The sequence below is a fragment of the Oryzias melastigma genome, linkage group LG4, assembly GCF_002922805.2.
Source record: "Oryzias melastigma strain HK-1 linkage group LG4, ASM292280v2, whole genome shotgun sequence".
Classification (NCBI taxonomy): Eukaryota; Metazoa; Chordata; class Actinopteri; order Beloniformes; family Adrianichthyidae; genus Oryzias; species Oryzias melastigma.
Window position 1 is genome coordinate 24,372,133 of NC_050515.1, and position 10,437 is coordinate 24,382,569.

The following is a 10,437-nucleotide window of genomic DNA, read 5'->3' on the forward strand; positions in this document are numbered from 1 at the left end:
ATATAAGTCGCACTGGAGTATAAGTCGCAGGGACATTCAATCTATGAAAAAAACCGCGACTTATAGTCCGGAAAATACGGTAGTTTTCTTTGATAAACGGCACTCAAAAATCTATTAGTTTAACTTGTGACTCACTTTTTTTTTTATGTTACTTTTTAAAATCAAAACTTTTTTTAACTTTTCTTTAAACACAGGGCCCAGGTTGGGGGTAAAATAGCCACTTGTGGCTGCAGTTTACAGACTCTTGTTCTAAAGCAAATGTGGAACAAATAAAATAAAAAAATGTTTTCCTTAAACTGCAAATGAATCAAAAGAGCCTCAATTAGCCATTTTTTTAAATATTCACAGTTACAAAACACTAGAAAATGTTATCCAATCACCAGTCTCGATCAAATACTCTGCATAAAGTCATTTGTGAGGCTTTTACAAGGACTTGCTCATGAGCTTAAGTACTGGAGCTCTGTGCTCTGAACAGTTATAAATAGAACTCATTATAGTCAATAGTAACAAACATTGGGAAAAACACAGATTTACTCTCTGAAATTTTGGCTGTGACTTTCCATTAGTTGAAAGATTTTGCTGAAGGAAAATTTTCCTCCATCTGTACTTCTTGATTCTAAACTTATCAAAGGACTCCGGAATGATTTTACTTATAAATGAGTAATAACCTTCATGGCATGACTGGTAGAATGATATAATCTGTCAATGTTTGCAATGAGGTTTGTTGGGTTGTAGAAAACCATAATACATGTTGACCCTTTGTTTTGCAGAGGGCTGAGTCAGGAGCAGACAGGAAGTGCAAGAAAGAAGAAGTTTCAAAATAAAAGTTCACATAGAGACTGTAATACTTGTGAATTTTCTTCTAACACTTATGAATTACCAACAAAAGGAGAACACTAGTTACTGACACACTTCTACTTCATTGCAAAATTCAAATTCAAATTGTATTATACATTTACATTGATTTGTAGTGAAATGTACTGCATGACTGTTCGACAATGCAGATGAAGAAAATTTGCTCCTGTTTCTTTGTCAGTCTTTAGAGAGTTTTCTGCTCAAACTAATCAGGCAATCTCAATCAGGGATCAGTTAATTAAAGCACCCTCGCTAATTACACAGAGATTTATGCAACTGGCTTAGTCACAACTGCCATTACAAATGGATACTGTGGTCGCGGGTGAAAATAGGAAAACTAATATTGGGCACGCAGGTGGCCCACAGAAAATATGAGGGTCATAGACCGCCTGGTGAGCCCATAGAGCTAACATGTTAATGCTCATTTTTTATCTACCAACAGGCTGCATGGAACATTATTAGAAGAGGAAAGTATACACTGAAGTGTCGAACAGATCTTTCATGTATAAAAGCCCCACCCAAATCCTATGACTGACCTATAAGTGTGTTCAAGAAATAGGGTAATTGTGACTAATGCTTTACACCAGGGGTTCTCAAAGTGCAGCCTGCGAATGAATAAATCATAATTAGCTGTACGTTGTTGGAAAACATATTTTTTGTTTTATGGTTACTGGTGACATCTGCAGGGAAAAAAGTATTTAGTGTGTGAAATAATTGAATAAATAATAATTAAATAATATTTTTTTCTGCAGGCTTCGGGCCACTTAGCAAAGTTTGCTAATGTGCAGTTAGCATTGTGCAAAAATCTGAAAAATATGACTGTCCTCAGCACAAACAGAGCATTTAAAGCCTCATTTTTGTTTGTGAAGAGCTAAAATACACCCAACAGTGCCTGTTTTAAATGACTGTTATCCATCACAGACAAGTGTTGTTTTATTTCATCCCAAGCAGCAGAGCAGACAAACTTTGGATTCTGAAGAGTGAATTGAGGTTTAACACTCCTTCTGGCCTGCTTGTCTTCTTACAGTTCATAGGTTTCCTTACATCAATGGTTTTGAATTTCATTGGATATTCCAAATTAAACTGAAATAATTGATACCCCAACAGTTTATTATTTCCCACAATGTGGGGAGATAAGCAAGGCAAAGCCAAAAAATTTGAAAGGGCTCAAAGTAGGAAAGAAAATAATGTGTTTTCACACTAGTTTTCAGGATGGTTAGTTTTAGCACCGAATGAGGATGAATATTTTAAGAACCCCAAAGGCTTCATGTTTCACAAAGTGCTTCTGCCTTTTGACTGTTTTCCTCAGTAAATAGGGACACCTTTTTACATTCTGCGTTGCTGCTCATATGACATATTATTTTCATAATTTATAGACCAGTTAGTACTAAGTAGTATTTCTCATCTGCTGGTGCATAAATCTTTAAAACAAAATCTGTTGTACTTTATTTTACACGTCACTCTGTGTATTCCAGTGTCAGTTATGATTTATCAGTTGGTCTGGGAAATGTGGAGGAGGACAAAGAAAATGCTGAGCATCCACATTGAGCAAAAAAAAAGCTGGGCCAATTATGTTGCTAATTCAAGAGTCACAAATGACTCCATTATCTGCAATTTGCAAATCAAAGTGATTTTTTTTTCAGTAATAATTACTTTCAGAGTCAAACCAAAGGACAATTTTTTTTCAAATTAAATAAAAAGCCTGATGAAGCAGCAGCTCTGTTTGACCTACACAGCACTGCATCTCAGCCAGATACGTAACAAAATATCTCCGTTATGCTGTTTGTGTGCGTGTTGGTGGGTTGTAGAAAAAGCAAAACAGTCTTTTCTGGTATCTTGGATTGAATGAAGGTCATGAATGTTTCTCTTTTGAGGTTATTTTTGTTTAGATTCATTAATAATCATCATGGTGGCTTGATGCTGACAATAGTCAGTCTAATACTAGCAGAAAACAAAAGTAACACTAAAAGGATATACTTTTATACTTAATTTAAATTAAGCAAACATTTCTGAAAATTGTTTTCCCTAATCATATTGCAGAAAGAAGGTAGGAGAGGAATGGGAGAGCAACTATGTATTAACAGTTTCACAAAAAATAATTTTAAAGTTTAAATATCATCAAAGTTGCAGTTCAGTTTTTTTTATTTAACAGTATAAGTACAAAATAAAACATATAATCTCTGCATGGGAATTTTTAGGATTATATGGAAGATAAATAACTATTTAAAGTGTTCCCAGTGGTCTTTTATTTATAATTATGTTGTTTTCAGCAATAACAATATAAATAAAAAGGTGTAATATTTCTAGGACATAGTTTCTGTAGAGCGGCAGAAATTCATTTGAAATTTCTGCTGCTCTCCACTAGGTGGTCCGGTCCGGAGCGTTTCCATTGTAAAATGGACTCAAACAGTCAGACCTTCCAGGATTTTAATATTTATGACTGTTGCGGCAGCTTTTGTTAAAAATTTGCGATTGATATATTTTTTTCACAAACTACCTAAAAAATGTCATTTATTGATTAAACACCACATTCTCATTTTCCAACTCCTTTTATTGTGAAATGTGCACTAGAAAAATTTGCCTTAATAGTAGCGATCGCAACATCGTGAAATCCTGCGTACCTCTTGAGGGACCACATCTGTTGTCGGTCCATCGAAAAGTAGTATGGAAAGGTTGGGGCGGAGTCTCTGTAGCCACTCCTTGATTGGCAGAAAGTGATAATGAAATTAGCAAGCACCAGTATACCGCTAAACTACCGTTCTCGTTTTCCTCTTCACGGCGGTATTCTTCTTAGCCACCCGCAATCTTCTTTCAAACAACATTAAATTCCTGTTATACACAATGTACAAAAAGTGAAGCGAGAAAAAGACGAGCTGCTGGATGACCAGCATTGTTGTTGCTTTTGTAGTTGTTGCACTACAATGACGCAATGACACGCTAAAGATCTATACCACACATGCACCGTTAAAACAAACCGCTCAGTGGAACCGAGATTAAACTGAGTGGAAACGCTCACAGAAATTAACTGGTCCATACAGTGGACCGGACCACTCAGTGGAAACTAGGCTTTAGTACGGAGTAAGCCCAACCTCGTTTCCCATCATCCCTCTGATTACACGCTCTCATTTACCACCCTATAACCCTAACCTAACATTACCGGTGAAACAAAAATGACAAGCAATTTTTGATTCATCCAGCCATAGAGTTTTGAGTTAGAAGCCAGCTCTAGTAAAGAAATCGAAGACGTACATGGGTTTATTTATCTACAAGTGGATGCATCGGAATGGAGCGCAGCAGGACCTTGTGGTGCCCCGTACGTAACACCTCCATCTCTGCTACAAGGTTTTTCCAACTGCATCATTTTGTCTGCTCCTGATTCACAACAAGTTGAGTAAAGAAATTCAACTTAATTTGAATGTCCTCCATCATGAGAAAAATACCACAAGAATATGTTAAAGAGAGTTTTTTTTGTTCTTTTTTTTCTGAGTGGGTCGTAGAGGGAATTTTCAACATCATGACACAAACATATATCTGGAGAGGGAACTTCTGTGTGGGGCGAGGGAGGGTTTCACATTCCGTGTGTCATCTGTCTCTGCAGAGTGGACGTAAACCTGAATGGGTTCTTTTAACTCTGATTGCTTCATTCCCCTGTTAACAACACCGTGGACCTCAAAACAGATGAGTGAGTCATTGTTGTGTCCTGTTTTCCTGAGTCTGATCTTTGAGGACCAAAAAAAGCAGCTGGCAGAGAAAAATGGACACTTAAGTTTAGCTTGGGCCATTCGAGTCATTTGTGAATTGCTGTAAAACTACCAGTCTGACTCCGATAAAAGCCAACAACAAAAGCCAACAACCAATCACGGCTGTTCTAAGCTCACTTCCAACAATAACTGCACGTCTGTATAGTCCCTCTCTTGACTTTAAACTGGAGTTCACACAGTTACAGGGATCGTCTGGGTATTCCTGCTTGGATCATTGTTGGCAATCCATGATTAAAGCGGGGAAGCATAATACTCCCTTCAATCTTACATAAAGAAACCTTCCTCACTGAATCTGTGGGCCAGGTCTGGTGTTTAGCAGGCCTGTGAGACTGCAGGAATAATACTGCGGTGCTTTGTGTGACTGTTGAAGTCGGTCTCTTTGTTCTGCCTGACACGGTAATCACACTTTACGCTTTATCTGACATTTCAGCGTGTCTTTCGTTTTGTTTCCTGGAACTGGCCTAATCTTCAGTTGAAATGTGGGTATTTTTGCTGCCTGTATCATGGGTCTGAACTTGGGAAAGAATTGTTACACAGGCTTTTTTTTAACCCATCTTGAAATGAATGCGTCTTTGAAAACCAGGGGAAAAAAGGCCTTTTTGAATGTAAATCACTTTTCTGCTTATAATGGACAGACTTAAGATTTTTTTTTTTTGTATTTACAAGGCAAAACTTGATTTCTAGGGCCATATTTATGTGCAGTGCTAACCTGCAAGATTTCATAATTTAAAGGGGTTATGAGATGAAATATGTCTGTTGTTTTGGGCTGTCACCACATTAAACAAAAGATTCAAGAAAACAAAGAACAAAGCTGTGGGTTTATTCAGACAGGAAATCCAGACCCAATCTGCTTAATTTGATCCGCATTGTGCCCGAAATCTTGCGTTCGGTCTTGTAGACAAAACCATGTGACTAAAGGTCTTTGTAGTCATTGGCCTGGTATTATGAGGGCTGGGCAGAGATAATGGTAGTCCTAAGCTTTGCTATCCTTGTCGGGATGGGTCATTTATTCAAACTTTATATTTTGCTGACCAATTTTGAACATCTGTATCTACTCCAGGTACAACAATTTTTACTGCTGCTTTGGTACAGTGGAGGAGTCGATGGCTAAGAATGAAACACTGATGTGTGTTTTTGACAGATATAATATTGGGAAAATAATGTGAGAAGCGATGTGTATCACATTAAAAAAAACCTGAATCCAGCAGACCATATTTTAATGAGTTGCTGTGTCTAATCGTTGCTTCATGTTTGTTCTGGTCTGTTTACATCCCATAATGCACGGCTACGGTGGCCATTTTGGTCCAGTTGTTCCACTCCAAGTAAAACCTTTTTAGAAAATGAGAAAATCTCAAAGTGAACCGGAGAGCGGTCCAATTGAAATCAAACAGAGACTACTTAGAGAGATGGATCCAAGAGTGGTTTGTGGTTCTAGACCTGGGACCACTTGGGTGTATATAAGTGTATTCATTTTTTAGAGCCTAACAAGTGCTTTGATCATGGTTTTGGCATTTTTTGGTTTTGACTTCACAAACAGTCAAAGCTGAGTTCCTGATTGGCAGATGCGACGCAGTGACCTGTAAAAGTTCAAATATTCACATTTTGGCTGCACCGCCTGATTCGCGCCTTACCGCTCAAATCGCGCCGCGCTCGCCTTAGAGCGTGCCTGAACCATTAACTTAACAATGAAGCTGGCCGTCTCTGAATCAAGTTTGGTGTAAATGCACCTTAAAAGTGCAAACCAATTCATTATAAGAAACACATGTTTTACTTTTTAAATCTGTTTAAATACTTGCTTACATTATTTGCTTTAAATCTTCTCCTAACCCTTGGAAGAAAAAACATACAAGTATAGTCAACAAGTCGACTCTTTTTCCTTAGAATGCCAATTTCCTGAGTTGATTGAATTTTGTCTCATTTCTGTTCCCCGTGTCAGCTTTGCTTCATAGTTCTTTTCTGTCGTGAGCAGCTGCATTTAAAATAGAACACAACAAAAATCAAAATTCATTTGTCTTCCTACTGGCTGGCTGTCTTCTGTTTTAGTTGTTTGTCACAGAGGTAAGCTGGAACAAAAACAGCATTATGCAAACCTTTGATAAAAGAGCATAAAACCTGTCTGAAATTTTAAAGAAGGAAAGAATCATCATGATCTGTTTAGCTGTGAAGGCTTCAAGTCATCAAAAGTGGCCACAAAAACAACAAAACACCCACAAAACAAGAGAACGAGCATTAATAAAACATCTGCAACAAAACCAGAATATTAATATAAATCCTGCTGGACTAAATGCTAATAATTATGATAATCATTGTATTAGAAAACTAAGCAAATAGACAAATAAAAGAAATAACAATCACAAAAGTGAGTTTATCTGAACTTAATCTAGAAATAAAGATTAATGATTGATATAAAAAATCAAAACAATAATGGAAAAACCACTTTATAAAACTTTCCTTAAGTCAAACTTTACTTTACTTAATATTTAAGTCAACATTTTTTTTACCTCAATGTTCAAGTCTGTCCAAAAAAACTGTAACTTACAAGTCAAGAGGTTATGTATTCCATTAGGAGTCAAGGCCGGGGTTTCTCATTCAGTCTTGGGTGGAAAAGAAAGAAAGAAAAACTGCATTTTTGTCCCTTTTTTCTTCTGAGATAATTAGTTTCATCAGAAAATTATGAGGATCTCCATAAATAGCTAAATGGTTTGTTGAAAGAATAAAACCTGTCCCCAGTATTGTCCCTTTAAAGTTGCACATGAAACTTTATTTAATGCAGTGTTGGTGTGCTGTCATGCAAACGTGGGATTAATACCAAAAGTTGTTATTCATAGTTAAATCTAACAGCATTTTTTGAATCTGGTTATGACTCTTTTTCCCTTTGTTTTGCTGATATAAAAGTGACGTTCTCTATCATCCATCCGCCCAATTATGGAACAAATAGAAGTTACCATGACAACAATCCAAGATCTGAGTAAGAAGCTGCTGTGATCACGGCCATGGTGCTATGTGCACATTAAATTAAACCTTGCTGCACCAGCAGCAACAAAGACATAGTCAGACATAGTCAGACACGGTCAGACGTGGTCTTTACACTAAACAAGCATTTTGTTACTATTTGTGTGGATGCCCGCTGCGTTGGATCTGTCTATTCTGTTAATGTTTCAACCAGGGAGGCATTTGCACCAACTGAAGTAAAGCATGTTTACTCACATCAGTTTTGTCCGAATGGACAAAACGTTGTATGAGCTGCATAAGGCTTGACTGCATTGTTTTCTACATTTTTTTTAACCTAGACTTTAACTTCTGTTTTGCTCTAAGACTGTTTGGACGTTTCTGCTTGGACACATCCAGGTACCATCTGGAAACATGACAGGTATACGTATGAAAAGTGTTATGCTCTAGAAATAACCTAGGATGGGGAAACCTGCAAAGTAGAATTATTGATGTTTTAAGGCTGTAAAACCTCTCATTACAAACTTTACACACTTTTAAGTCCAAACCTTCATAAAAAAAATTAGTCCAGTATTATAAAATGAAAACAAAGATCTGATTGTGATCAAAGATTTATGCAGATTTGGCAACCAGATTGCATTCCCTACAGGAGACACGGCACAGAGGAAATACTTTGACAAAGTCTACTGCCAATAAGCAGAGCCAGTGCACTGTAAAAAAAAAAAAAAAGTTGCAAATTGTACAGAAAAATATCTGAGATTGTGATTTAAAGGGGCCCTACCATGGAAATTCTACTTCTTGAGGTATTAAATGCATTTCACTGTGCATTCCTCACTATAGAGAACCCCAAAGTGGCATTTTGATCTGTTCATGCATTTAAGAGTAATCCTCTAAAAACCTGCACTGTCTGCAGCAGCCCCTCCCATACCAATGAAAACCAGCGGATGGAAACGTGCTGATGTAAGATCGTTGCCAGCAGCTCCCCCCAGGAAGTGTCTGTTTTGAGAGCTCCACCCCCACACTAACACAACACTCAATTTATCCCCTTATCCAGTGATGATCAGCAAAAAAAAATGTCATTTTAGATGCAGAATACCGTATATCTTCCAGTTGTGTCCTGTCTTCAATAATTTCCAGGTCAACTAGGTGTTGGTACAACCCCCACCCCCAAACCCCCGGTTCGGCACAGCCGTGAAGGAGCTGTTGTTTGTGGAGCAGTTTAGCGAATGCCAGGCCTACTAAAGGCAGATATATCGCATTTGCATCTATCTATCTTTGAAGAAGCTTGGATTATTTTTGTGGGAGAAATACAGACATGGTGCCACAGACTCTTAGATGATGTCATGAAATGGATTGCAGCGCCAGGCGGAGCTTCAGGAATCGAGCTGTTTTACTTCCGGGTAGGGAAAAACTCATGAAATATAACTAATATTTCATAAATAATTCATTTTTTGTGTTCCAAAGGTAAAATATGATCTTGTATATAGATATAGTTCACTCTGATAGGCTTAAGAAAATCATGGTAGGGCCCCTTTAACAAACGAAGAATGCATTAAAAAATTTGACTAATTTAACTAAACTGATGTTGGGTTGTTGGAGTCAGCAGACCTTATAAATGGTAAATAGCGAATACTTAGCACTTTATTAGAAGGCCCAAGCAAAAAGCTTTACAGGCACAGCCCCATTCACCCATGAACACACACATTCACACATTGATGGTAGAGCAGTTGTCTAACACTGGCACTAACCTATAACCCTCAGGATAATGTACAGTAGGGTTCAGTGTTTTGCCTGAGGACACTTTGACACATGGGCTAGGGCTGGGTTGATACAATTAATTGATCTGAATCGATCGAAACTTAATAGATAAATAATCGATCCATAAAAAAAGAGATCAAACTGATGCATATGGCTAAAGTGCACTAGCTTGATGCTAACGACTAATGGGATTTCTCATTGGACGGCTAATGCTAACGTTCAGTCAGCCCAAACATACATTGCTGACTAAATTAAGTGATTGAAATTAAGTGGATTCAAAGAATTGAAAAAAAATCTGAATCGAATCGATCCAGGCTCTGGCAAATCAAAAAGAATAAATTCTGGAAGTTATTGGCGATATCTAGCCCTAACATAGGCTGTCAGGGCAGGAACCGAACCTGCAATTTTCCAGCCAGATCAACAGATCTTCGCCCACAAAATTTCTTTAGTGTTGCCTACTTGTCCAATTCTCCTTATATAAGGCATAATTTCAAAAATAAAACGTTCCTTATAATCTGGTGTGCCCATAATGCAGAAAATACAGCAAATATTCCTAAAGGAAGTTTTTATATTTATTTTGCCTTTTCTTTCAGGTGGAGTCCTAGCAATGATGCAAGTCAAATACAACACCTTATTTTCCTCTGAAGACACATTTCCTTCAGGCTAATAGGCAGCAATTAAAATTGAGCTTTCACAAAAGAACACATGTGCACACACTGGTCTGTGTTGCTGAAGGCTGCCATGAGCCCCTTTTGCTTCTAAGCCTTTTATCTGACAAGAGCATCATGGATAGCCAACGGGAGATCCACACCCACATACACTCGCACGTTCACAGAAGTAAACACCTCCATCTTCCCATCCCTGCAACTCAAAACCTCTCCTGTTTGATCTTTCACAGTCATGCCCCCGCCTAATCCCTGCTTCTCCGAAAGCTTTTACCAACTGAAATGCAAATAGCCCAGCATAACCCGGGGCCTCATTTATCTTAATTAGTGAGAAGAGTCTGGAGCCCCGTGAGGGACCCATATGCTAGCTTGGTTAGCATTATTAGCTTCATTTGCCTGTGTCAGGCTATTAATTGCACATCAAGCCCATCAGTTAGCGGGGGGCCAAG

At 37.9% G+C, this 10,437-nt stretch overlaps 1 protein-coding gene across 1 annotated transcript in view; it reads right to left on the bottom strand.

Moving 5' to 3' along the window:
* The window catches only part of LOC112150722 (inactive N-acetylated-alpha-linked acidic dipeptidase-like protein 2), a 321,270-nt gene extending 313,598 nt beyond the window's left edge, over nt 1-7,672 (bottom strand). The window contains exon 1 of the mRNA XM_024279192.2: nt 7,156-7,672. The gene's annotated coding sequence lies outside the window, so the exon portion shown is untranslated. The remainder of the gene's footprint in view (nt 1-7,155) is intronic.
* Between the last annotated feature and the right edge of the window lie 2,765 nt (nt 7,673-10,437).